This window comes from Delphinus delphis, chromosome 1 (genome assembly GCF_949987515.2).
Source record: "Delphinus delphis chromosome 1, mDelDel1.2, whole genome shotgun sequence".
NCBI lineage: Eukaryota > Metazoa > Chordata > Mammalia > Artiodactyla > Delphinidae > Delphinus > Delphinus delphis.
The window spans coordinates 49,982,258-50,009,709 of record NC_082683.1 but is presented as its reverse complement, the minus strand read 5'-3'; the positions used below and the strand labels follow the sequence as shown (position 1 = coordinate 50,009,709).

At 41.4% G+C, this 27,452-nt stretch overlaps 1 protein-coding gene across 1 annotated transcript in view; it reads right to left on the bottom strand.

Moving 5' to 3' along the window:
- Positions 1–27,452, bottom strand: part of LOC132432423 (FGGY carbohydrate kinase domain-containing protein-like) — a 107,243-nt gene that overhangs the window by 12,266 nt on the left and 67,525 nt on the right. The gene's annotated exons all lie outside the window — the stretch shown is intronic.

The window sequence follows — 27,452 nt, the reverse complement described above, 5'->3', positions numbered from 1 at the left end:
CAAGAAACCTTTTGGTCCAAGAGGTAAAGCAAATAGATGAACAATTTACATGTGGCAGGTGACAAATATTTAATGCCGCTTGGTATAGTGGTTCTTCAAAAATGTCTTTCAGCTCTGAGGACCCTTCTGTGAATCCACACTTCAACGGGTGTGGCCAAGGCTCAGAGAAAATACATTTTTAATAAGGACTGTGCCAACACGAGAGGCTCAAAATGGAATGTAAGGCCCACAAGGGACCTCATACTCTTGGGATAGGGTCCTAAAGTAAAGAAGGGAATAAGGAGGCCAGAAAAAAATATATATTCTAGGGAATGAAGCCCTGGTAGAACCCTGTCAGTATAATTATCAGAATGGATTTTTTTTCCCCCTCAGTGGATGAGCTAGTCAGGTTAAGGGGCATCATATTCCAGACAAATACGCTCGGGACCAGAGGCACTGGCTGCTTTCCAACCACCGATGGCATCTCAGCTGCTTAACCTGTGCACAACGCAAAGACCAGCACCACACAGCACGTATGGCTCTGGTGCTGATGACTCTCTCCACTCCTTTCTCAGTCTCTCTCATATGGTGTTGGACCCTTGCTATTATTCTCTCTTTTTTTTTTTTTTTTGGTCTTGTTTTGGTGTTTGAATCTGATGCTTTACCCAGGGGACAGGGAAGAAACTCAGAGATTAGCAGCAGCAGGAAGCTGCTCCCACCTGCTGGCTGAAAGGACAAAGGGAGGAGGTATGGCTGCTGGAGCCCAAGAGCCGGGCTCACTCAGCAGAAGCTGGAGCCATGGGAACCTACTCTGTGGGTGGGAGAGCCATGCAGAGGATGTGGCCACTGCCAGCGATGCTGTCCGAGGCAGAGAGTGAAGGACAAATGCTCTGGCTTCCCTTTCTCCTATCCTCCCATCTCCCACTGGTGTCAAATTGCCAGGGGGCAGGGGCCAACCATCTGGAATGCAGAACAGAGCAGGACAGGGCAACAAATGGATCTGGGTGCAAACAGGCTAAAGGCCAACACCATTGATGAGTTAAAAGATATGTCACAGAACAGTGTGTCATGTGACACCATAACTGCTAAACATATGCACATGTAATTTAAGCAAATGTATACATACTGCACACAACACAGAGACTGAGCTATTGTGAGATGGAAGAGACAGCAAGAAGAGCAGAAAGATACACAGGCGGTTCTCAGTATTAGGTTCTACAAAGTCTCCACAAACACAGACTCATCGCTCCTAGGGGAAATACAGGGTTAGGTTCCTGCAAGCCTCTGGTTCCATGTTTACCAACTGACCAATATATAACCTTGTTTTTGTGTGCTTCTGTTTAAAAGCACGCCATTTAATATATATTGTTGATTCATTAACAGTGAACTCAATAGCCAATAGCACTTAACTCATGTCTGAACAAAGCTTATCTAATATATTTTCTCCATAAGGCACAACACAGCCTTCTTGCACTTAGAAACACAGACAGCCCTTCCGCACTATGCTTGGGGCTCATTTAAACAGTAAAATCACCAACAAGAAGCACAAAAATGAGAAAAATGGGGCACTAATGGACCACAAAAACGACACATTTATAACACGATAACAGAAACATGAGGGCAGGGGGTCACCTTGCTCAAACCCCGCTGGGAATGAGCACGTCAGAGCAACTCAGAAATTTTTTTGCTGCTCCGTGCATGTCTGAGAATGACCACAAAAGCACCACTCCGTATTAACTTGGGAGTTACAAATAAATTTCAGTGAGTAGGTGAGTTTGAAAATACAGAATTTGCAAACAATTAGAACAGAGCAGACATCAAAATATTTAAAGAAAAAAGTTGTCCCTAGATGGTAGGAGATGAAATGCTTTTTGTTTCATTATGTAATTTTCCCTCCTCTTTATTTTCAACTGTTGCCTGGCCTGCATTAAGCTTGTAATTAGTGGGGGGAGGAGAGAGATTCAAAATTTAAGATTTCAAAGAGAAAGAAAAACTAGGAGCAAAAGCATTTAAGAAGTGGAATCATTTAGCCGACCAGAAGGTCATGCTAGATATACCCCCGGGAGCAGAATGGGTCATCCTCACTGTCATGTGGGGGGAAGTCCCAAGGTGCCCCCACTCCAAATCTCTACCACGCCTCCAGCCAACGACCCAAGGAGTGAGGGGGATGGCTGCAAAGGCCAATAGTGGGACAGGCTGAGGGCAGGAGGGGCACATGAGCTACCTTCTGAGTAGACAGCCAACATTCCCATGGAAAAACCCACCCTGGCTTCATGGACTCACACCGTCACCATCCACCTCTAGCAAAATCTCTCTTATGCTCATTTTAAGTTTACTCATGAGAAGACGTGAGCCTCTTTCAGATCAATTCAGCAAATATGATTTGAGCCCAAGCTGTGTGAGCTATGTACAAACTGCTGTACAAGGTGCCAGGAGAAATAAAGCACCATTTTGCCACGTCTTTTACCAGTTTTGTGTTTTACCTGTTTGTAAATAATGTTCTATCTGCTTTGAGAATAATCAGAAGGTTTGGACCCCTAACGTCATCACCTTATACTGATAAATGGCTTATATTTGTAAAGCATTTTATATTAATAGCATTCTTATATATACATTATCACCTGGCTCTAATTGTCCGTGTTAGTGATTTGCATCCTTCTGGCACTGTATGTATACCTCTCCTATGACATATTACATCATCTTGATTTATTTATTGGTCCATTTCCCCTCTAGTCTTTGAGCTAGCTTCTTGAGGACAGGCACTGACCTAGTAGGCCCTCAGTAAGCACTACAGAATTATTGTGTTTAGATGAAATCCTCACAACAACACTAAAGTGGGAATTATTTAATAATTTTTACAGGTTAGGGAAGAGAATCAGAGGGATGAAGTGATTTGTCCAAGAGCAAATTATGAAGGCTCTGACCCTGACCCCACACACAGTGTTCCTTCCCTGTCCCAGAGCTGACACATCCCGCAGGGTGCATGTTATAAAAATGACTTCAGTCCAGCCAAGTTCTAGAAGCACAATTGCATACAATACCTACTGGAACATCTATCCATCTTTTTTGTTTTTTTTTAACCCATAAAGCAAGAGAGGGAGAAAAAGCCTGTATCCTGGTACTGCTTTCTATCTTCATGTTCAAAAATATTTACCAACAGTAAAGGATCCTTTTGAGTTTAGAATGGAGATTCAAATAAAAAGTGTCCATTGAGTTTACTTTAGATGCACAAACCTACTCCAGTGACTGAAAAAATGAAATAAAAAATCTATTTTATGAGATTCTTCAGCTTCAAACCAGGAATAAAACTAAGTTGCAGAATTGAAAAAGCATCAGAATAGCAGAAAAGCATAGTAATTTAGCTCTCTGTTCATTCCTTACGCCATTAGCGAGCAACTTTCAATCTTTAATCCTCCTTCACGAAGCTGCTTTTACTGTCCCATCTGCTCCTCTTACTCATGCCATCAGGATCTTATAATTAAATTCTAATTAAAGTTTAAGGCATGTAATAAAGAAAACACTTGCGGAATGCCTTTGATTCAAGAGGCCAAAATAACATTTCAGCAGTTTGAAAAATGAATTATATCCTTCTGCTTAACAAGCATCTTTAAAATGGAATTAAAATGGGAAATTCCAATCTTCCATGATTTCACCAGCCACACATTATGTAAATATGGTCATCATCATGGGTTACATTTAAGTCGGCTGAAAACATCATGAAGAGAACTCTGCCCGGCATGCACAGTATGGATGTGAGCTCAGTGGCAATGCAGGAAGCAGAACTTTCATAAAAACCACGGTGGTACCTTGAAATATGGACAGGCTAGCCCTGAACATCAGCATCTTTCTACCACAACTCCTGAATGCTGAGAGAAAAGGGTTCTCACCCTCCTCATCTCATCGCTCACCAGACTCCAGCAAGCCTACCTTTCCAGCATCTTCCAGACCTATCTCCTCTTCCACTACATTAGGTCAGCCCTCCAACATCCCTGGGAATTTTGCAATACTTGTCCACTGCCAGCCCCAGTCCTCTGCTCCAATCCACACTCCACTCCACCTTTTTTAAGCATCACTCTCATCAGGTTGTTCCACCCGGACTATAGGTTACAATTTAAGAACAATGATCATTGTTAATTATATGATTCTATAGCTCATATAATCACCATCATAATCGATACGCCAGACACTGTTCGAAGTGCTTTATGTTATTATTCAGATTCTCACAACCACCCTGTGAGGTATGTCCTATGATTACATCAGATGAGGAAAAGGAGGGACAGAAAATCGAGGTGCTTGCCCAGGATCACAGGGGCACGAAGCGACGGGGCCAGTGTTTAGAGCCATGCAGTCTGACTGCAGTCTGCGCCCAAAAGCCCAAAGCCTGAGTAAAGCACATGGGGACATCCTGTTCTTCTCTCCAAATGCTCCTGACATGTGCCCTATGTTCTGCTTATGCCAACAAGCTCCACCTTTGCAGACGCATCGTGGTCTTTCACACCTACGGCTTTTCACCTGCTGCCTGTTTGCCAGGTGGCGCTCGTCATCCACCTGGTAAATTCTTGTTCATCCCTTTCCTAACCTGTGAGGCCTGTGCTGGTTCCCTGGACAGAGCTGATCACTCCCCTTTTTGCGGCTGCAGAATCGAATCTACAGGACCTCCATTATGGTGCTAATTGCACTTCAATGTGACTGGGGGAGCCTTGGTTTCATCTCAGCGTCCCTTAAAGGCAGGGCACACAACAGGGCTTTGATAAATGTGCGAGGAGTAAAGAAACCGAGCGTTCTCTAAATCTATACACTGGCCATACACACAGCATGGTCCAGTCTTTGTCAAAGTTAGTATAGAGAAAAAAAAATGTTACTCTCTGGTATGATTTATAGAGAGAAAGGAAAGAAAAATCATATGTTACTTTATAAATCCAAAGAACACTTATAAAACTCTTCCAGAAGCATCCAGCTCACTGATAAAGTGTACCTTGTTTTACTTTTTGACAATCAAAATGCATGAGTTCCTTTCTTCCGTGACCCTACAACCTTTAAGATGAGCCCTTTCCAGACCACACCAGGGGGCAAACAGTAGGCTTAGGCTCAGCCACACAAGGCCGTCTGGACTTGACTGTGCTACTTATGTCCTAGCCTGGAGTCCAAGGCCTCAGGAGCCCAGGGCCCCACTCCCAGGCTTCCCTGAACCCTGGCTTCTCTACCAGCCGAGGTCTAAACCACTGAGCATCTCAGCTGTTACCTGATTTGCCATCCAGGGTTCCACTGAGACTGGAGCCTTTTCCTTGACCTGATGAGCCCCGACAAACCTTGTTTCCTTTCGCCCAATTGTTCCTCCCCCTGGGGATTTGACTGCCCCTAGCCTACCCTGCCACTAGCTTGGTTCTGTTCCAGGCAGACCAGCCACTGTGAACCACACCGCTGCTACTGTGTCTAAACGCCCAGGGTCCCTCATGCCTAGAAATTCCTAAGCCATGTCTTCCACTAGGTGAACAAACACCAGGCACAGCACTAGGTCTCCTATGTAGCTCTGTCTCAAATTCCTCAAAGCTTTCTTTCAAAAAGATATAATTACACTAATTAGTCCACTCAACCAATCTTCACTGAATGCCTACTCTATAATAAGCAGGACAACAAAGCTAGGTGACATGCCCACTGTCACACAGATGATGAGTAGCAGAAGTGGGATATGAAAATAGATCTTTGTCACTCCCACAATATACCCCAACTTTTGGTCCTTTGTCTTTGTCCTTGAAAAGATGAAGAGGTACTGAAGAAAGGCATGCACTCAAGAAATCTAAGGATATCACCCTTAATCATGGCACACACAGGTACAGATGACAGACCCAACCCTTCACAAGACCCCAGTCTACGTTTCCATGCCCTGTCCACTCCACACCACCCACTTTTCTCTGGACATGCAATGACTTTTCACACCTTCATCCATGTTCGAGTCTTTGGCTGTAATGTCCTGTCTCCACCTGTGCACTGTATTCACCCCTGCAGCTCATTCACTCGTCATTCTGTATTTATTAAACAGCTGTTAGGTACCAGCTCCTGTATTGAGTGATGAAGATACAAGATTTAGGCCCTGCCTTTAGAGAGCTTACAGGCCAGTGGGAGGTAAAGATGAGTAAACACACGAGAACACTGAATAATATGCCCCAGGGCGGGGGGGAAATGCAGGCTGCCCTGGTAGCTCAAAGGAAAGGCCTGGAACCCGGTCTTGGTGCTTCCTCCCTGAGACGCTCGTCTCCCCATTCCTTCCCTCATTCTGCCCCCAAGCCCACCATAATTCATTGTGCCTCACATGTTTCTCATTGTACTGTACACTCTGCAGTTACAACATTTTTCACAGTGAAACATAATGTATGACATGATCATTTATCTTCATTTTGAGAACTGAGGGAACTGATTCTTTTTTAATTGACAAATACTTACTGAGCGGCTTGCAGGACTGTAGTGGTCATGAGTCTGAGTTTTATCGTTTAAATCCTGGCAAGTACTTAGAAGCCAAGTGACCTTGGGAAGGTTATTAAAATCTCAGTCCCGCGACATTTTCCACATCTCTAAAGTGGGGATCAATCAGGAATACACCGAAGTTCAGCATGGCGACAGTACTTACCCCAAAGCACTGCGAGTTTTCGTCTTTGGCCTCAGTCTTTGCATCGCTCATTTCAACCCCAGTTTTGGCATCACTTAACCTCTGTGTGATCAGTGACAATGACCACAGTGAGGTCTCCATCCTCTCTATCCATATCAGTAATACGAGGCAGTTTGGGATTTAATGTTAATATCTTAATATCACTTCTAAATATAGGTAAGCGATTTAGATCCAAAGGTGGGTAGTAAGGGTGAAACTATACTGTTGGGGGTTAAGGAGTGAATGGGTAATTGAATAAATGAAGAAAATGGGCAAGGATCCTTCATATGGAGGATCTGACACCAGAAGGAGAGGGAGAAATGGGGCAGTAGTCTGCAGCCCAATTTTACAAAGTGTTTTCACTTACTAAGGCAGGCAACACAAGCTAAAACATCATGGAATATATTATATCTTTACATACCAGTATAAGGATTGTTGTTGCTTCTGAGTGCCAAATATGTATGTATAATGCTGACTCCACCCTACCGATCCAAACTGATTCGGTTCCCAAATGCTTGGCTTCCGCTGAGCCAGTTTTTTTTTTAAACAACTTTCAGAATAAACAGAAAAGCAAAATGTCGAGCCAAGACATTTTCATGTTCAAGTCCATGATTTTGAACATTTGTGAGTTGCTTTACATAGCACCCAGATTTAGTACCCATCCATCTACTTCTAGACTGGATAGAAAGTACATGTACACACAAATACCCAGACACCAAATATAGCACCAAATCATACATGTGATTCTGAAGTTCTCAGAAATGCAAGAACACAGACTTAAGAACTTTCTTTCAATCCCTACAGATATATACATGACATGAGGAACAGAAAAAAGGAAAATTCTATTGCATGGAAAGCTGTAATAGGAGGTGATAATAATATCACAGTGCATGATGTCAAGAGTACCCAGTAGGTACCAAATACTTAACGTTCAGTATGTAGTCCTGACAAAGAGTTATTGTTATTCCTATTAGAAATGATAAAACTATGGCTTGGGGAACCTAACTAAGTAGCTAACTAAGAACAAGAACTTTAGAGAGTCAGCTTTGCTACTAATCTAGCTCTGTTACTTTGGGCAAGCTTCTTAGTATCTCTAAACCTTAAGTTACTCATCTATGAAGTGGGTATAATCATACATACCTTGGAAAGTTAAAGTAAGTTTTGAGAGAAAAAGAATGTACATAAAGTACCTAATATAATGCTTGGCATTATAAGTTATATTCAGTAAATGGCATCCATGTTGATCGTTATCAGTATTGCCCAAGACTGTATGACCAGTAAGTGACAGAGGGGGCATTTAAATTCATATTTGACTGATTCTAAAATCAACACGAACAACAGCACTTACTGAGAACTTACCATGTGCCAGTATTACTATGTAAAAGCTTTACACGTATCAACACAATCAACGGTCTTAATAAGCCTATGAGGAAGATACTATATTATCCCTACAACATAGATACAAAAATGCCTCATAGCTATTAGAAGCTTGACAGGCTTCCTCAGCCCTGATTTTAGGTAATTCCAATAATATATTATTCCCAACACCACAGTCATTTATCCTTCATGATGAGGTGCCTGCATTCTGAAACAACGTACAACATCTCAGATATATTTTGGGAACAGAGGGCAATACCGAAAGGGACCCTGCTTGAGTTCTTTAAGAGGACAGGAACTATTTAAACATAAAGTAATATTATTTTTACTATTTTGCAGAGACATGAATAAGATGCATCAGGAATTTTATTATCTTAATTAGCCAATCAGGTTCTAGTTGAATCGAATCAGACTCCTCTCTGGCTTTTCTTTCTCATTCTGCAGAATTTCAAGACATCTGGACTGCCTGAAACACACCAAAGAATGGTCCCAGAAGCCACATGTGAACTGACCCTCGTGGCCAAAAGCCCCCAAATGGACATAAGTGGAAAGGTCACCATATTCTATTTTCCCATGGCAAATGGCCTTTGGAAACACTTGTGTTTTTTTAATTTCTTTTTATACTTTCACAGTCAAATGATCATGATCAACAAGAATGAGATAAAATTGACTGCAGCTGGAGAAAAATGCTGACGTGAATGGCTAAAAACATCATGCGTAGCTTGTAATAAAAGGGTACAGGACCATAATGTAAGTCGAGGCCCCCTCTAAAGTCCCATCTCATTAAGACTAGAAGCAGCAGCTGGTTTCTCCCAAAACAAGTCCTGCAGGAACAAAATTAGAAGGGTTCCCATCCTTTAGATGTGCTCTTGAAAATATTAAGTCCTTGATGGGGATGGATTTTTATAGACAGTTGACAGGTCAGACCTGAGTGCATGTTGTTCTAAAGGTCAAAGAATTGGCAAAAAATGGATGTGACTGCTGTCAAACTAGAATGAGCTCCCTTTGAAGTTGGAGGCTTAGATGAACCGAATCTCAAGTGCTCTCTTTAAACGAAGCAAAGACGAGGGTGAAAAACAAAAACGCTGCCCTGCGTATGCTGAGACGTCTTTTAAGTAACTCAGGGTGTACTACCCTACTCTGCTATGCTGGCATGACCCGCCATTAAAATCTGGGTGAAAAGGAACAATCCCTGAAGTGGGATGGTGTTAGCAAACAGCCACGATGAACACCCCACTCCCTACATCCTGGAAAGCTCCACGAGAAAACCTCCCTCAAAGTCCTCCTGCTTCCAGTTTAATCAGCTCAGTACTTGCCTTGCCCTCTATTTATTTGTGCTCCCCTACTAATCACTCCCTCCAGCTTGTATTTTATTCTACAGATGACTTCAGGCCAAAACTTGCTGCTATACCAGCAAATACTTGAGTTGTTGCTGTGGCTGTTATCATTCATGAAGTTTCACTCTGTTGTTATCTGAACCTTCTCTGACTTTCAGTTTAGTAAATCAGACTACTATTCCACCTCATAAATCAGAAACACAAGCCTGTGTCCCTTGTCCCCTCAGCCCCAGTAGCTGTGGAATGGAATACCGGCAGAATTAAGGGACGTTCTTGCAGACTTAAATATCACAGAAATGCGGTAATTTGTCTTTATTAATAGGAGGTCAAATACCATGTACCTCTGACAGTTGCATCAATATTTTTACAGTCCTTAGGTCTTGACTTGCACCAATGGCCCCTTTAACACACAAAAAACCTTAAGACTAAATCTTGACACTGTTAAATCACTTTTAGATACCTTTTTGAAAACAAGGAGATTTAAAACATAAAATGTCTCACCTGGTGCCTTGTTTTCTCTGGAATTGGACCTCCCAGAATTCCATTCCTAGGAATACAAGTCATTCTCTGGAGTACTTTGGAGTCATTGCTGCTTTGCAAAACCTACAATCCATTTCTTAGGACACCCTCTGGCAAGGATGCTAGTGACTAGCTCTAGCTCTTACTGCTTCCCTCATCACAGATACAACCAGTACGGCTTAAACAGTTGGTGGGAAATGTAAATTGGAAATGGAAATGATCTAAGTGTCAATGGATGGAAGGATGAAGATATGGTATAGGTATACAGTGGAATATTATTCAGCCATGAAAAAGAAGGAAATCCTGTCACTTACAACAACACAGACAGAATTTGAGGGAATTGTGCCAAATGAAATAACTCAGACAGAGAAAGACAAATATTATATGATATCACTTACATGTGGGATCTGGAAAAGTGGAATTCATAGAAACAGAGAGGAGAATGGTGGTTGCCAGGGGCTGGGGGTGGGGGAAATGGGGAGACATTGGTAAAAAGATATAAACTTCCAGTTATAAGATGAATAAGTTCTGGGTGTCTAGATATAAACTTCCAGTTATAAGATGAATAAGTTCTGGGTGTCCAATGTACAGTATGGTGATTATAGCTAATAACACTTTATTATATACTTGAAAGTTGTTAAGAGAACAGATCTTGAATGCTACCATGGTGATCATTTTGAATATATAAGTGTATCAAATCAACACAATGCATACCTCAAACTTACACAATATCATATGTCAATTATATCTCAATAAACCTGGGAAAAATTAAATTTTTCTTATTTTCTACCCTGGAAAGGAAAGGAAGGGAAAGAGAAAGGGAAATAAAAAAAGAAGAAGAAAAAGAAGAAGAAAAACCAAAAGAAGGAAGTAAAATTCCAGAGAAAATGATTTAGTCTTGGGCCGTGGTTCTCATCAGAAGCTCCTCTAGGATTTGTTAAAACACAGATTAATGGGTCCCACTCCCTGAGTTTCTAATTCAATAGATGGGGTGAAGCCAGAGAATCTGCATTTCTAATATATTTCCAGGTAACGTTCATGCTGCTGGTCTGGGGATCATGCTTTGAGAACCACTGGTTTACGGTAAATAAACACCTAACAAATGAACTCTTCACTTTAGAAAAATAGGTCTCTGTGGGATTCCCTTAATAATCTGTTAACAAATAAGTGCTGAGCTAATTAGTGCTAATCACAGGCAGTACACCATTGTGGTAAAAAGCCTGCATTCTGGGGCCAGACTGCCTGGGTTCAAATCCCAGCTCTGCTGCTCATCAGCTGTGTGGTCTTGGACAAGGTCCTTGGCCTCTTTGAGCCTCAGTTTTTTTCTCTGTAAAATATGCATGGTAATGATAGTACATATAAAACAAAGCTGCTGGGAGGACTGAAGGAGCTCGTATGTCTGAAGTGCACACAACAGTGCCAGCATGTGTTAAATACTGTTATTAGTATAAAATACCACTAAAATTATTATTATACTTTTTTCTACTAGAAGAGGTAATAATAGTTCTTCTAGAACTATTACCCTGTGTCAATCCCAGGGTTAGGTCTTGGGGATAGAGCTGCAGACCAAACATGCAAGGTCCTATACTCACCAAGTTACAGTTTAGAGCAAGGAAGACACAAGTAATTATTTACAGAGCATCATCTGCTTAAATCAGAAGGCTGGAAGCAGGGAAACAAGGAAAACACTACAAAGTCATTTCAAATTGAAGATCAATCAGACATTAAGAACCTTTCTTAAACTGGAGTAAAAACCAATGGGAAAACATGATTCTGTGTAATCATACCATACAGTTCTTCTGGAACAAATGATTGTGGCTTTTAAAATATAATGATATGAAAAGAAAAATTCTTCCCAGTCAATCTCCCCAAACTTCTCTGCGTCTAACATGCGTCCTATACTCTCCAAATAATTTCAACGAAGGCCAGATCTTAGGGCCAGAGGGAGGTGATCAATTCATTACAGATCGAACAAGAGGTGGAGACAAGTGCAGTGTGAGAGGAACTAGGGTCTTCATCCTTTCTCCCCTGCTAGAAAGATGGGCCACAGAAAGGGGCACCACTTTGGAGCCATGCAAACCTAGGTTCAGATCCAGCCTCTCTGCTAATTAGTGGCTGTGTGATCTTGAATGTGTTCCTTGATCTCTCTGAGCCGCAGTTTCCTCATCTGTAAAAAGGACATACTGTAATGACACGAAAAGAAACACTTTTTCCAATCCCTCCCAAATTTCTCTGCACCTAATATGCATCATACACACTACAAAGGTGAATAAACTGTGGTTTCTTCATCCAAAGGGTTCCGAAGCTAGTACAAGAAAAACATGTGCCGAGAAATAATTACAGTACAACGAGAGAAGTGCTAGAAAATTAGAGGACCAATGAAGAGGGAGTGTCTAACTGCCCCGGGGAGTCTGTAGGGCTTCACAAACAACAGGACATTGAAGATGGATTCTGAAGGATGAGCAACAGCTCAGCAAGGAGAAAAGCAGGCAGATGATGTTCTAGAGAGAGGAACAGTATGTGCAAAGAAGACAGGAAAGGCCCAGGGACTGGTCAAGACGTCTGACAGGGCTGGAATCTTGGTGTGTGATGAAGAGTGGCTGGAGATGAAGACAGCTCCTGTCTCAGCTCTGTGAACATATCACCAGTTTTCCACATAATGAAATTTATTTGAAGCCATTTGGATGATGGTCAAAGATGATAAGGAAATCAATGCATAAAGGGATAGTCTGTGGGCTTTTTAATGTAAGTCTGAAGTTGTCCTTGCACTATCCCCCTCAGAAGGTCAATGTTTTAATGGCAGACATGGGTATTCAGCTCCATCTACGTGGGTCTCATATACCAGTAACAAATAACAATCACAGCACCAGGGGAAGCTGACATCTGTTGAATCCTAAGCACGCTGTCCTACAAGCTTTATACACGTGAATGCTTACCATCTCTACAGCAAGCCCACAGGGTACAAATAGGAAAATGAAGTGCAGAAAAGGTAAGAAGCTTGCTCCAGGTCACACAATGAGTCCCAGGGCTGGCGTGTTACCCCAGAGCCCAAACTCAGTGGCTACCTTGAGTTTACATTCCTTCTTCCGTGAAGGGTGCTCTCACACCACTTCCAGGGAAAATCCACATCTTGAAGGGCCTGAAGCTTTTATATGGGGGAACTCGTAAAGAAAGGAATACAAAATTATGAATACAATATCACGTACAGTAATGAATGTTTACAATAAGAAAAAAATTAAAACAAATACCTGGAGCCTTGGGGATTTAGGTTCCCTTTTCCTGAGATCAGAAATGCCTACGTAGAAATGCTTCCTGACTGCAACCCGTCTCCACCCGGAACATTCTATGCCTCCCAACAACTACCTGAACTCACAGGGCCATGCGAGCAAGGGTCCCTGAAGCTTAAGCTTCAGTGCGTTCACTTCCTGGGAAGCCCACCTCCACCACTGCCTCAAAGTCTCTTAAACTTTCCCAAACCCTTTAGACAAAGGTCAGATGTTAGGGCCAGAAGGAGGTGATCAGTTCACTACAGACCAAACAAGAGGAGGAGACAAGTGCAGTGTGAAAGGCACTAGGGTTCCCATCCTTGCTCCCCTGATAGAAGGATGGGCCATTGCAAGGGGCACTGCTTTGGAGCCATGCAAACCTAGGTTCAGATCCAGCCTCTGTTCCTCAGGAGCTGTGTGATCTTGAACATGTTCATTGACCTCCCTGAGTCTTGGCTTCCTCATCTATAAAAATGATACACTGTAAGAATCAAATAGGATAACTTGCATATTGCCCAGGAATGTCAGCTCCCTTCCTCCGGGTAAGCCTTTCCTGGACTTTCTCCTCCTTTGTGTCCCTTACCCCACCCCAATTTCTGAGGTGGGGAGGTCAGTCCCTTCTCTGTACTCCCAGCATATTCTGTAGAGACCTCCGCTTGAGCACATGATTCTCTTAGTAATTCAGCAAGTACTCCCTGGATACAAAGATGAACACGGACATGCTACCATCTTCAAGAAGCTCACATCTAGTGGAGAACCACAGGTCAGGGAGCCTTTCTCGGGCTGGGGCCGTGCCTCATTCCACTGGAAACCCTTGGACATGGGGCAGGTCAGACCCAACTCTCAGCCCGTGCCTGTGCCAGCCTCGCTCGCCTGAGCCCCTCGCTCAGCTCCACTCTCATCAGGCCCCAGTGACGCTGCTGGTCTGCACATCCATCGCATGGCTAGATCAGTGAAGTTTAGTGTGCAGGGCACTGGGCCCACTGTTGGCTCTCACCTCAAGAACAAAGAAGAATACTGGCCCTTCCAAGGCAAAACAAAGGCCAACTTCTCCCCCACGGATCCCTTTTCCTTTATGGGCAACAGTATGCAGACCCCTGGTCCTCCACTGAACTACATTTAAAATAGCTTCTGTGAAGGACAGACACGGTGGCCATTTTCGTGTATGTGCGTGCCCGCAGCAATGAACTGATTGTAATGCGAACAACGCGCACTTCTTCCCACTTCTGACAGAATAGATGACATTGTGTCGTGGGCTGGGGAGGGGGTGGGGGCCCAGCGAAAGCAACCAAGCTGTAAGGTTTATGACACGAAATTCTGACAAAAAGCATTCTGAAGCCTCTTTCTCATCATCAAAAAACCACACTGGGCAACATCAGAGCTTAACAGCCAACCAAAAAAACACATTCAATTCCTGAGATCATTTTCCTGAAATAGAAAACTACATATGTTTCTCAAATTTCACATCAAGCCACTGCAGAGGCCAGACTGCAGGGCCGAATTGGGCCAAAGTAAGTAAGAGAGAGAGACAGACAGACAGACAGACAGACAGAGAGGGAGAGAGAGGGAGAGAGAGGGAGGGAGAGAGGAAGAGGAGGAGGGGAAGGGGGAGGGGGGAGGGGCTGGGAAAGGGAGTAAAGAGAAGAAAATGAACCCATTCTTCCACATCACCACATTTCTCTAGCACAATCTAAACTTACAAACACCCCCAGTTTCACAGAACTTGTAGTTAGGGTTGCTTATCGGGCAGTCTTTACTTTGTCAAATTAAGACACATTGCCTTGGATTAGCAAGACTCCTTAAATTCAAAATGACTTCATGGTTGGCTCAGAGTTCAGTGTCTCTAGGGCCAGCCGCCAGGAACATATCCACTGCAGGCCTCCCCGCCCCCTCCATACTGACCTGCCTGACTTTTCCATGGAGACCGCAGAGCAAAAGCCCAAGCAGACAGGCTGTCAGTGCTAATTAAAAGTCCAAACACCTCTTCAGAAACTATCTCCAGCTCAATATTTATACAGAATATAAGACTCCTAACAGGCAGAGCTGGAGAAGGGAGCAGGAGGTTGAGGGCAGAAATAGGCTTGAATGGCATTTGGAACCCATTAATTTTTAAAAGACAGGCTGCCACTCTATACAGACCCAGAGAGGTTCAAAATGTAAGGAAACCAGGAAGATGAATGAGCCGAAGATTGTTTAGAAAGCCTGCGGAGAGCACTCAGCTTTTGAAAAGAATAATATCTGGGCAATAATGAGAGCTGACGCTTTTTATTGGTGAATGCAGTTTTTGACACCTTCTCACAATACAGGTTGACAATTTTTCGTATTTAACAAAAGGAAAGGTAATCTTCTAAATGACTTGGGAACAAAGGACTCCCTGACTGCAATTTCTCAATAACATTTAAGAATTCTCTTCAAAGGCCCTTGACGATAATTTAGAGAGAGGAAGGAAGAAAACAAGAAAAAAGGAAGGTATACTAAAAGATATTAAACCAACTGGAGGAGGTGAAAAAAAGAAGGAAAGAGTATAGCATTTTGACACTGAATTACATCTCCAAAGGTTGAATTTAATGTTAGACTTTTACAATACTTTTTCCAAAAAATGAGGTGTAAGAAAGAAGCCAAAGCAAGACGTTGGTCAACACCATTACCTCTCAGACTCAGAGTTTTAGTCCAGGGAGGGGCTAAATGGATCACTAGCTCAATCACCAAATCTTGCAGACAGACCAAGTGCCAGGGGCCCAAGGTTACCTGGCTGGACCACACACATCTTCCAAGCTTCAAACCACGCCACCCGCCAAAGCCTCACAGCCCTTACAGTATCATGGGTTCCAAGACTGAATACTGATACCTTTAATCAGAGTGAATGAAACTTAGAGGCTACCCAGAGTCGCACAGGTACAGCATATTCAAAAGGCCCAATAACTAGGTTCACAAGAGTTCACCTACAGTGACAGCCATCCTGGATAGCAAACTAATTTAAGAGGCCACCAAGACTGAGATGTCCTGTCCATCTCAAGGGAGGCCTTCTCGGGTCAGAGAAAGGACCCCTAAACAATGTATGATGTGGGGATGTCCCCTTAAAACCTAACTCATACTTCACTTACTAGTTTCATCTTCAGGGTGAGACCCTTCTGGGAGTCTGTCATATCACCTGGAAAATGAGATCTCTATTTTTTAGCACTTTTACAGTTCCAAAACATTTTTGGCAAAGACTCTACCATCATACTATTTGTAAATGAGGAACCCCATCCCAAGATTGTTCCACTTTACCATATTAAAGAGCAAACAAAACTAAATTCTAAAAGTGATACGAGGTCTCAGAGAAAACTGTTAAGTAAAGGAAATGCTACATAGTTGCTCAATTGGAAAATTAGTCATACTGGCCGTTATCTTTCAGGCATACAGAACTCATGTCTAGAGGTAAGCACATGAGATCCGAAAAAAAAAAGACAGAGGAATGGATAAAAAAGATGTGGTATACACACACACAAACACACACACACACATACATACTATACTCAGCCATAAAAAAGAATGAAACAATGCCATTTATAGCAACATGGATGGACACAGAGACTGTCATACTAAGTAAAATAAGCCAGACAAGACAAATATCCTATGATATCACTTATATGTGGCATTTAAAAAAAAAAGATCCAAATGAACTTATTTACAAAACAGAAATAGATGCACAGACATGGAAGACAAACTTATGGTTACCAAAGGGGAAAGGGGGAGGGATAAATTAGGAGGCTGGGATTAATATATACACACTACTATATATAAAATAGATAACAAACAAGAACCTACCATATAGCACAGGGAACTATACTCAATATTTCGTAATAACCTATAAGGGAAAAGAATCTGAAAAAGTATATATATATATGAATCACTGTGCTGTATACCTGCAACTAACACAACATTGTAAATCAACTATACTTCAATATATATATACACACACATATATCTTAAACAAAAGACCTAGAGGGGCTTCCCTGGTGGCGCAGTGGTTGAGAGTCCGCCTGCTGATGCAGGGGACACGGGTTTGTGCCCCGGTCCGGGAAGATCCCACATGCCGCAGAGCGGCTGGGCCCGTGAGCCATGGACGCTGAGCCTGTGCTTCCAGAGCCTGTGCTCCGCAACGGGAAAGGCCACAACAGGAAGAGGCCCACGTACCGAAAAAAAAAAAAAAAAAAAAAAGACCTAGAACAGTACCTGATACACAGCAGGTATTCAATACAAACTGGCTGTTATTTTTTTTTTTTTAAGTTATGGGAACTGAGCAAATTCAGACTAGTGGTTCTTATTGAAGGGTGCACATCATAACCACCCAAGGTCACACATTTTTTACCACCTTTGTCCCAAAGGACAAATGTGGGGATTCCTAACCTTTTTCCATCGAGATTTGCTTTACTGATGAAAAGTGAAAGAAGAAACCTCAACCTTCCCCAGGGTTGGACTCAACGGAGCAGATAAAGAGGGACAGTCATTGATGATCCCATAGTTAAGCGTTAGTGCAGGGCAGCAGCAGGACTCCCAGTCATTGGGGGTCTGTGCCTCAACTGTAGGCATGGGTGAGAAGCCATGATATGAACACTCCGTTCCCCTCCTGCCCTGACAGCCCTGGCATATTCCATTCTCTCCTGCCCTTCCTGGACTTTCAGCCTCTGAATACTGATGGCCTGTGGTCTCCTGCCGTCTGCTCATTTCTTCACGCCCACAACAGCTCTGAGACCTTTGGAGACACTCTCACACCCTCTGACTCACAGAACCCTACAGGAAGGCAAGAAAAAACCCAATAGGGGAGAGAAGTTGCCCAACAGGTTATTTGGTTTCTAAATGGCCCACTGTCCCCACCCCACCTGTAAGCTGTCTAACTGAATTTAGCTTCACCTTAAAACGTAAAACTAAAAAATAAAGACTGAAGGGAAAGATAAATGAAAGTAGCACTTCCTGTGTACTACTCTGTATTGCAAACTGGTTACAGGTTTCACCCAGGGTGCTCCATTTTCTCCGTAAAACAAAGCCATGTAATTTTTGTCCCCCTTCAACCATAAAAGGAACCTGGGATTGAGAAGGATTAAATGACTTTCCCATGTTCACCCAGCTGATAAATGGCAGAGCAAAACTGTGAGCTAAGGAGTATTTGGCTCCAGCCCTTACAGGAATTTGAATAGTTTAAATAAATGTGTACCTACCTACCGCTAGACTAGAGAGAAGAGACCTCTTAGGTGCTCTATTAACATACATGCAAAGAATAAATGAATGAGTAAGTGAAATGAATGAAGGAAGGAAACTATGAGCTACAGTTGTTTCAAACTATATATCACCACCCCTATGACCTGTCCTGTGCTCACCCTTCTCTCTGTCACTATTATAGAAGGATTATAAATTAGTATCTGGGATAATGGTCAGTGTAACTTACTGAGAAATTACAATTTTGTGATTATCTTTTTATTTGCTCAGTATTAATTCTCGCTTTTTTTCTTTAGTAGTAAGAGAAACGCAACGCACCAACTAAAAGCCTATTTTATCCAGGCTCTAGCTGCGTGTGAGCATAAACCAATGACATGCAAGCAGAAGTATTATGCAGCTCTTCAAAGAAGGTTCTCTAAGGAAGGCTGACTCAGGTGTGTATATCCTTTTTATGCAACTCCCACCTTCCTTCTTCCTGCTATATGAAATGTGGGCTGAAAAACAGAGACTCCATAAGCCATTTTGGACCATGAGGTATCTTTGAGAATGGAAGTCAGGGCTGAAGATAATGAAGTAAAAATGCCAAAACAGTTAGTGTCCTTGATGAGTCTGTGGGACTGTCATAGTAGCCCAAAACTCTATACATCTGTATTTACTTACAGAAGAGAATGAACGCCTGCTTGTTCAAACCACTATGATTTCTAATTTTCTATTTTTTCTATTACTCATCAGTGAAGAGATAAGGATTATTTTTCTTCTGTAGAGAGTGAGAGCACTCTTCTTTCCCCAAAATAAGGGTAAAGGAAATCTAATATTTACAGGCCATTTCTCAGCACTATTAAAGATACCAAAAAATAAGCTGACACGAGAGGATGACTGAATCATTCTTCCTAGAACCTAGAAGAACGGTTTTATACCATTGTTCTGAGAAATCATCCTTCAACACAACCATAAAACAATGCATATCAAAGAGTTTTAGCATCAATCATATCAGAAATAACTGTTATTTTTTCCCCAGAACTCTTTAATTTTATGACACTACCTTCAGAATCCTTGTCAAGTTTCAACCAAGTTCTGGCCAAAAAATGTTACCTCTAGGATGACCTAAATTCAATAAATTTTACTTTCATTCAATAGATTTCTAACAAAAAATCAAGTCGTTAACCACAGTGAGAATCCACTTTACAGTTATGAGGGTGACTATAATTAAAAAAAAAAAAAAAAAAACAGGTGAAGCTGTAGAGAAATTAGAATCCTCATACATTGCTGGTGGGAATGTTAAATGATGCAATTGCTATGGAAAAGTTCAGTGGGTGGGTCCTCAGAAAGCTAAACATAGGATTACCATGTGACCCAGCAATTCCGCTCCTAGATATATACCCACAAGAATTGAAAGCAGAGACTCAAACAGATACTTATGCATCAATATTCACAGTAGCATTATTCATAATAGCCAAGAGGAAGAAACAACCCAATTATCCATCATGGGTCCACCAACAGATGAATGGAAAAGCAAAATGTAGCATATGCATACTATGGAATATCATTCAGCCGTAAAAAAAGGAAGGAAATTCTTACACGTTACAACATGGATGAATCTTGAAAGCATTATGCTAAGTGAAATAAGCCAGACATATAAGATCCTACTTATATAAGGTATCTAGAATGGGCAAATTCATAGAGACGGAAAGTAGATTAGAGGTTAATGGGGCAGGGGAAGGCAGGAACAGGGAGTTGTTACTTAATGGTTACAGAGTTTGTGTTTGGGGTAACAAGTTTTGGAAATAGGTAGTGGTAATAGCTGTTCAACACCATGAATGTAATTGATGCCATTGAATTGGACACTTAAAATGGTAAATTTTATGCTATAGATATTTTACTAAAATTCATAAAAATAATGTAATCTATCAAAAGCACTGAACTTTAAATGAGTGACTTGTATAGTATGTGAATTCTCTCTCAATAAAGCTTTTTTTTTTTTTTTAATCAAGTCTTATCTTAGATATGCAACTGAGTGAGGTAATCAGGACGTCAAGTACTAAGGAAGGGATGTGGACTGCAGGCAGGCCACCAGAGGCAGATATTATCGTGGAAGTCTACCCCTTCTTCCTCCCTTGCTGCTGCCTCAGTCCTTAGGGAGGATGAGCCTGCTCCCTGCCCGCTCTCTCCACTAAGAGCAGCACCAGAGGAAGCTCAGCTGACTTTGCACCCCATCCCCTCACTTAATTTTCTCCAAGGGGGTAAGGGAAATCCTTCTGATTGTTGTGACACTGGAATATATTAAGCCATGTTTGAAGGGGTCACTGTGTTAAAGATAAGGTACTAAGTCATTCCTAGAACAACATCGAGCCCACGCCTTCACTCTCCATGCCCAGGTGCAACCAGTGTGCACTGGCTTTAGGTAAGCACACCTCAGCAGGATCTGCATTCATGTTGCTGACTCAGTTACTTGACTTGATGACATCTGGTTGGCATATTGGGCCTGCCTTCCTCCATATAAGAACACATACACCTGAACATGTAAGTGCTGGTTTAGCCTCACTTCTGAGCTGCATTATCCACCCAGTATACCAGAAGCTCTATACATTAAAGGTTAACAAGTATTTTCTAAGATAATGAGGTAGGTTTTCATTCTTCATCTAGCTAATATGCTCTGTATGTAGTCTCTATCAGTCAGAACTCCAATGGCAAGGAAAAGTGAGTGGCACTTTGAACAGTTAACAATAGGGTACCTGTTAGGAATTTAAATAATGAGGATTAATGTTAATGGTCCTAAGTGTGATAACAGCACTGTGGTTACACAGGAGAAGGACAGTACTCTTGGGGATCACATTGCAGAATTTATGAGGAAAGAAGGTGGTATCTGCAATTCATTTATAAATGGTTCAGCAAAATAAACACATATGCATGTCAGAGATAGAATACTTTTGAGCACAATGTAACGAAAACGTTAATTGATGAATTATATGTCTGGAGTCCCCAACGCCCCCGGGCCACAGACCGCTACTGAGCTCCGCCTCCTGTCACATCAGCGGCAGCATTAGATTCCCATAGGAGCGAGAACCCTACTGTGAATTGCGCACGCGGGGGATCTAGGTTGCGTGCTCCTTATGAGAATCTAATGCCTGATGATCTGAGGTGGAGCTGAGGCGGTGATGCCAGCGCTGGGGAGCGGCTGCAAATACAGATTATCATCAGCAGAGAGGTTTGACTGCACAGGGACCATAATAAATCAACTGCTTGCAGACTCATATCAAAACCCTATCAGTGAGTGGCAAGTGAAAACAAGCTCAGGGCTCCCACTGATTCTGCATTATGGTGAGCTGTATAATTATTTCATTATATATTACAGTGTAATAATAATAGAAATAAAGTGCACAATAAATGTAATGCACTTGAATCATCCCAAAACCACCCCCCGCCAACCCCAGTCCATGGAAAAATTGTCTTCCACGAAACAGGTCCCTGATGCCAAAAAGGCTGGAGACCGCTGATGTAGGTAAAGATATGGTGTTCCATATACCATTCTCTCAACTTTTCTGTAGATTTAAAATTTTTTCAAAAATAACACCTTGGGGAAAATAGTAAAATGAACAAACAAAAACATGAATTCTCACCAATATTTAAGAAAACACTGAAATCCAATATAAATATTAGTAGTTGACATAAATAGGCAATTAATACATGTAATACTAATAGATACAATTATTGACATTAATTGACATAAATTAATAAAACAAGTGATTGATAAATATAAGAAAAGGTAACTGCATTCAATTATAAAAATGCACATTAAAATAAGAGATCATTTTAAGCCTAAAAACTTGGCAAAACTAACACAGACATTATACAGACATAAGATAGAATATTATACGGGTATCAAAAACATGTTTTCAGATAATATTTGATAGGGAAAATACAATAATACATAGAGTAAAAAAAATAAATTGTATAAAGTAGATTTATAATTTAAAAAATGAAATACAGTAATAAGAGTCATTAAATAATGATACTATTTTTGAGATCCTGGAGATTATATTTGGAAAATGACTATAGATCTGGATCAATAACCTGCCATAATCTTCTCCTGACAGATTAGCAAATAACCATAAGAAAAATAACAGAATAATAATATCACTTATAAACCCCACACATAGAGAACCATGCAAATCAGGAAAATAATTGCTATTTTAAAAGGATTACAATTCTAAAGAACATAAATTCATCTCAAAGTAGAAAATAGAATATTTACTGACAACTTTCACAGAATTGTACATTGTAGTGGGGGGGGAGTAATATATCATATACAAAATGTAAGGAAAAATAAACCTGAGATTCTAGAAACTCAGCCCTGTTTCCCCATATGCCATAGAAAACTCAGACATTCTAACATATAACTTCTAAAGCAAACTAACCAAACTGTCTCTTGTGCATAAGGAACTTGGTAATCAATTTCTTTTTGTCCAAAGAAATAAAAATAAATGAATTGAGAATAGATAAATCTTCTATAAAAATAATTCAAAATAATGTATGTAGATAACTCCATCTTTAAGGAATTGAAGCATAACTCCCTACTTCTAGTGTTGGCTGTGCATGGTGATTTCCTTCCAATAATACAAGATAGAAAGTGGAAAGGAACCTGACAAACAATACCTCAGCCAGATAATTAAGATCAACATCAACAGTGATGACATGCTGCTAGTATGTACCCTTGATATGATATGACATGATGAGAACGGTACTCAATAGCAATAGGCAGTGTAGTCTTCCTCCCCAGAACATACTTCCCATGTCTCATCATGAGAAAAACGTCAGACAAATTCCATTAGAGGGACATGCTATAATATATATGACCACGCTTCAAAACGGTCAAGGTCATCAGAAACAAAGTTGAGAAACTGTCACAGCCAAGAAGAGACTAAGGAGATAGGACTAATTGCATATGGTATCCTGGATAGGATCTTGGCCATTAGGTAAAAACTAAAGAAATATGATTAAGTATGGAATTTAGTTAATAATAATATATCAACATCGGTTCATCAATTGTTGACAAATGTATCACACAAACATAAGATGTTAATAATAGGGAAAACTAGGTGTCAAGTAAATGGGAACTCTCGTACTACCTTCACAACTTTTCTGTAAATCTAAAACTAGGTTTAAAATAAAGTCTATTTGAAGCTATAACTGAATTTCAAAGGACATACTTTTAGACAATTTACAGAATATTGGCAACCCTTGATAATCTAGGAGAAATTGCTCTCAGACCGCAATGTTATAGGGAGTTCTTCTCCTGAACAGCAGTTGGGTTCTTATGTGTTCACTTAGTTAATCTTGATTATGTTCTCACCTTTTCTTTGGCCACTAGGAAGCTTGGAAACAAATCAATTAGTAATTATGATGAACCATATAGTTTCTATGAAGCTCTTGGCTTTATCTTATTCTATTAATATTTTACTCCATTGTGACTTTTTAATATTTTTATCACTGCTTTTATCTTCTATTATCAGTCACATCAAATCTCTTTCGAGGGAGGATTTATACATATGAATATGTTTTTGTCTGATTATACAAAATTTTATTACTCAAATTTCTGACTTCCCACTTCTCATGTTACCAAAATTCTGGACAGTTATCCACTAAAGGCTAGGATGTGGCAAATTACTACAACGTTGAGCTTTAGTTCTTGAATTGCAAAATGGTGATACCACCACCTGTTTTAACTGATGGTTGGGAGGACTAATGGGGTTCACATTTGTTAAAAAGTTAGCACAGATATAGAGAATGCAGTCAATAAATGATGACTATGATGATTATATAAATTATTATTTAAAAAAATAGCAATAATTATTTTCATCAATATAATGAAAAGAATGGAGCTGAATTACAAATTAATCATAGGCCAAAGTGGTGATTTTCTCAGTGACCTAGAAAAACAAGAGTAGCTGCCATAGTTTAGAAGATAAGAACAATAAATAAAGCGAGGGGGGAGGGGAAAGCAGGAGAAGAGAGAAAAACAGATAAGAGGAGGAGGAGGAAGACTTCTTACACACCGTCACTGCCAAAAACAAGTCTGAAGGCTTAAGACAAGGTGAAATCTGATCACTTTTTCAGCCATGACTCCACTAGAATAATAAAAAGAAAAAAAGAAAGGGAAAAAAAACACCCTCTAGCCTTTTTGGCACCCATTTCCCCAAGGCCTCCCAAAACAATCACAATAAGAGCCAGATAAACACCAAATCTGAACCTCTCCTTGGCCCAGAGGATGCCAAGTTCATGTTCCACTGTCCAGAGTGTTTTTTGGCATTCGTACATTCAAACTCAGACCCTCATCTTCCTTATTCTAGAAGATGGAAAGACAATGGGGATTTTTCATTAAAAGAACTGTGAATTGTTTGAATACTATGTGCTACACGTTTTATCCACAGTACCTCTAACCCTGACAGGACTGCCAGATGAGGACCTGAATTTGGGCAGGGGGTGGGGGAGGGGGAGGGTGGTAATTTACTCCAGCTGCTCACAGACAGTACATAGCAGAGACGTTGAACCCAGGTCAGTCTGACTACAAGGATTTCCCTCTTTCCGCTAGGCCAGAAGTTTAATGCAAAGACTCCCTGCCAAAATCGATACAGTAAGGAAACTAAATAAAATAGCTAGGGCTTCCCTGGTGGTGCAGTGGTTAAGAATCCACCTGCTGATGCAGGGGACACAGGTTCAAGCCCTGGTCCGGAAAGACCCCACATGCTGCGGAGCAACTAAGCCCGTGTGCCACAACTACTGAGCCTGCACTCTAGAGCCCGCCAGCCACAACTACTGAGCCTGAGTGCCACAACTACTGAAGCCTGCATGCCTAGAGCCCGTGCTCTACAACGAGAGAAGCCACCCAATGAGAAGCCCAAGCACCGCAACGAAGAGTAGCCCCCTCTCGCCACAACAAGAGAAAAGCCCGCGTGCAGCAACAAAGACCCAACACAGCCAAAAATAAATAAATAAATTTATAGAAAAATAAAAGAGCTAATTCCTTCAAAACCTTTCTCAGCGCTGTGTTGGAAGTTCTTCTGTCACCTTACTCAGTCAGTCCATACAATAACCCCAGGGAGTAAGTATTGTCATTACCCCAATTATATTTATAATTGAGAAAGCTCTGAGATTACTTGTTTCGCCTGATCATGCAAGTTGAAATAGAGAAGAAAGAATGAAGAGATTGAGGAAACAACAAAAAAGAAAGACAGATGTAAGAGAGAAGTGTGCCTGGGAGAGGGCAACAATCTTTACAAGAGGAACTTGGTGCCTGGTGCCCAAGGTCCACAGGCTCAGCTCTCCAGAAGAGCAAAGGTGGAAGGGAGGCCTCTGAAGGTGCTGGCGAGTATGGGCAAGGGGCGGGGAGGGGACTGCAAATACACGCTAAGGAAAGTAGAATGAGTCATGAGTGTCTCAGCCAATAAAAAATGGCAGGGATGACTGGACAGTCAATAAATCATTTCTGAGCACTAAACTTTCTGCTTCCTCAGGATTTCAGATTGTCACAGGTGGGCAATGGAAGCCCCCAAGCATGTTCTGATAGGCCAACGAGAAGCTGTCCACCTTTAAATTTACCAAATCCATCCGACCTTTCAAAATACGTCCAATCCTTCACAGGTATGGACCACCTTACATATTACTTTCATGTATACTCTGTTAGGCAATGTTGTCCCAACTTACCGGACCATATAACCACCTGGGGCACTTGTTAATCACACAAATTCCCAGGTATCCCATAGGGATTCTGATTCAGGAGGCTTGAAACTGGAAGCCCTGAGGATCTGGGCTTTGAATAAATGATTCGGCTGATTCCTATAATCAGGCTAGTTTGGTATCACAATCCCCATTTTATAGATAAGGAAAGTGAGATTCAAAGAAGGTAAGGCCACTCCCAAGGTCACCAACCTCTTGCATGGCAGAACTGAGGATAAGTCATGTTGTAACTCCACAGTGGATAAGCAAAGCAATGCATTTAAATCTATCTGAGCCAGAGCTAGCTTCAAAAAGCTGGCTTCTTGGTGTCTTAATATGGCATTAGACACTTGGAAATGGGGGTGTGGACTATCTAGCACTATCAGAAAAACAGGGAGGACATCAGTGAACTGGATTGATTAACATCCAAGGAAAAAGAGAAGGAAAATCAAGGTCCTCCTCCATCTGTAGTTCTGCTTTTGAGTTCTCAAGGCTTGTGGGGGCCAATGGATTGTTACCAATACCCACACTATTAGCACTGTTTTGACTCCTAGGTCCATTTGGCTAAAATAATCAAAACATTTCCTTCACTACTGCACAAAGATAGGGAAAAAAACTAGAGAAAGGTCCTGCCAGAAGTAACTCTAGACAACTAATATCATACCAAAAGAGGAATGTCCAGATGAGATCTTCACCCAAACAACCCCCTCCCCATTGATGATAACAATATAATGGTGACTAATTGCACCTTCTGGGTTAAAGTTCAGACCACTCCTCCAGAGCCCTCTCCCCAGAGAGGGATGAGTACCTGAGGTTTACTGAGGCCATTTTAATATGCACGTGAATCCCCTCCACCCTAGCATTTCATTAGTGGGAGGGGAGAATAATCAACAAGATGAATGATGTGCTTGTGAAATACATCTTCTACTATCTCCTTTCTGGAAGCCCCTGCTGCCAAATGAACTATCACACTCTCATCAACTCTCTACAAGGAAAATCCAAATCATCCAAAATGAGATAGACAGAAAGAGCACAGGGAAAATGGTACTCCCATTCCCAGCTTCTCATGAGTTTAAATAAAAGGGAAAATAGGGAGGATTTAGGGCTCTCTAAAAGAGATGACTTTAAGATATACCTAAATATATACATACTCATGCAGGTTTTTCGGTCCTCTGGGAAATGATCCCCTTTCTCATATGCAATTCTAAATCATTTCCAAGATAAGAAGACCCCTCCCTGCCCTACTGCCCCCTCCCCTTGTGCATCCCCTGAAATCTGAGGTCAAGATGACAACAGGTTTGCATGCTTTGAGAGTACATGTCCAATCTGTCCATATATATGCACATCTGTGCACACATCCATTGTAGCAGCCACAATCACACTCCATGAGTATTTTTAAAACTGTCTCTGATGTGTAGC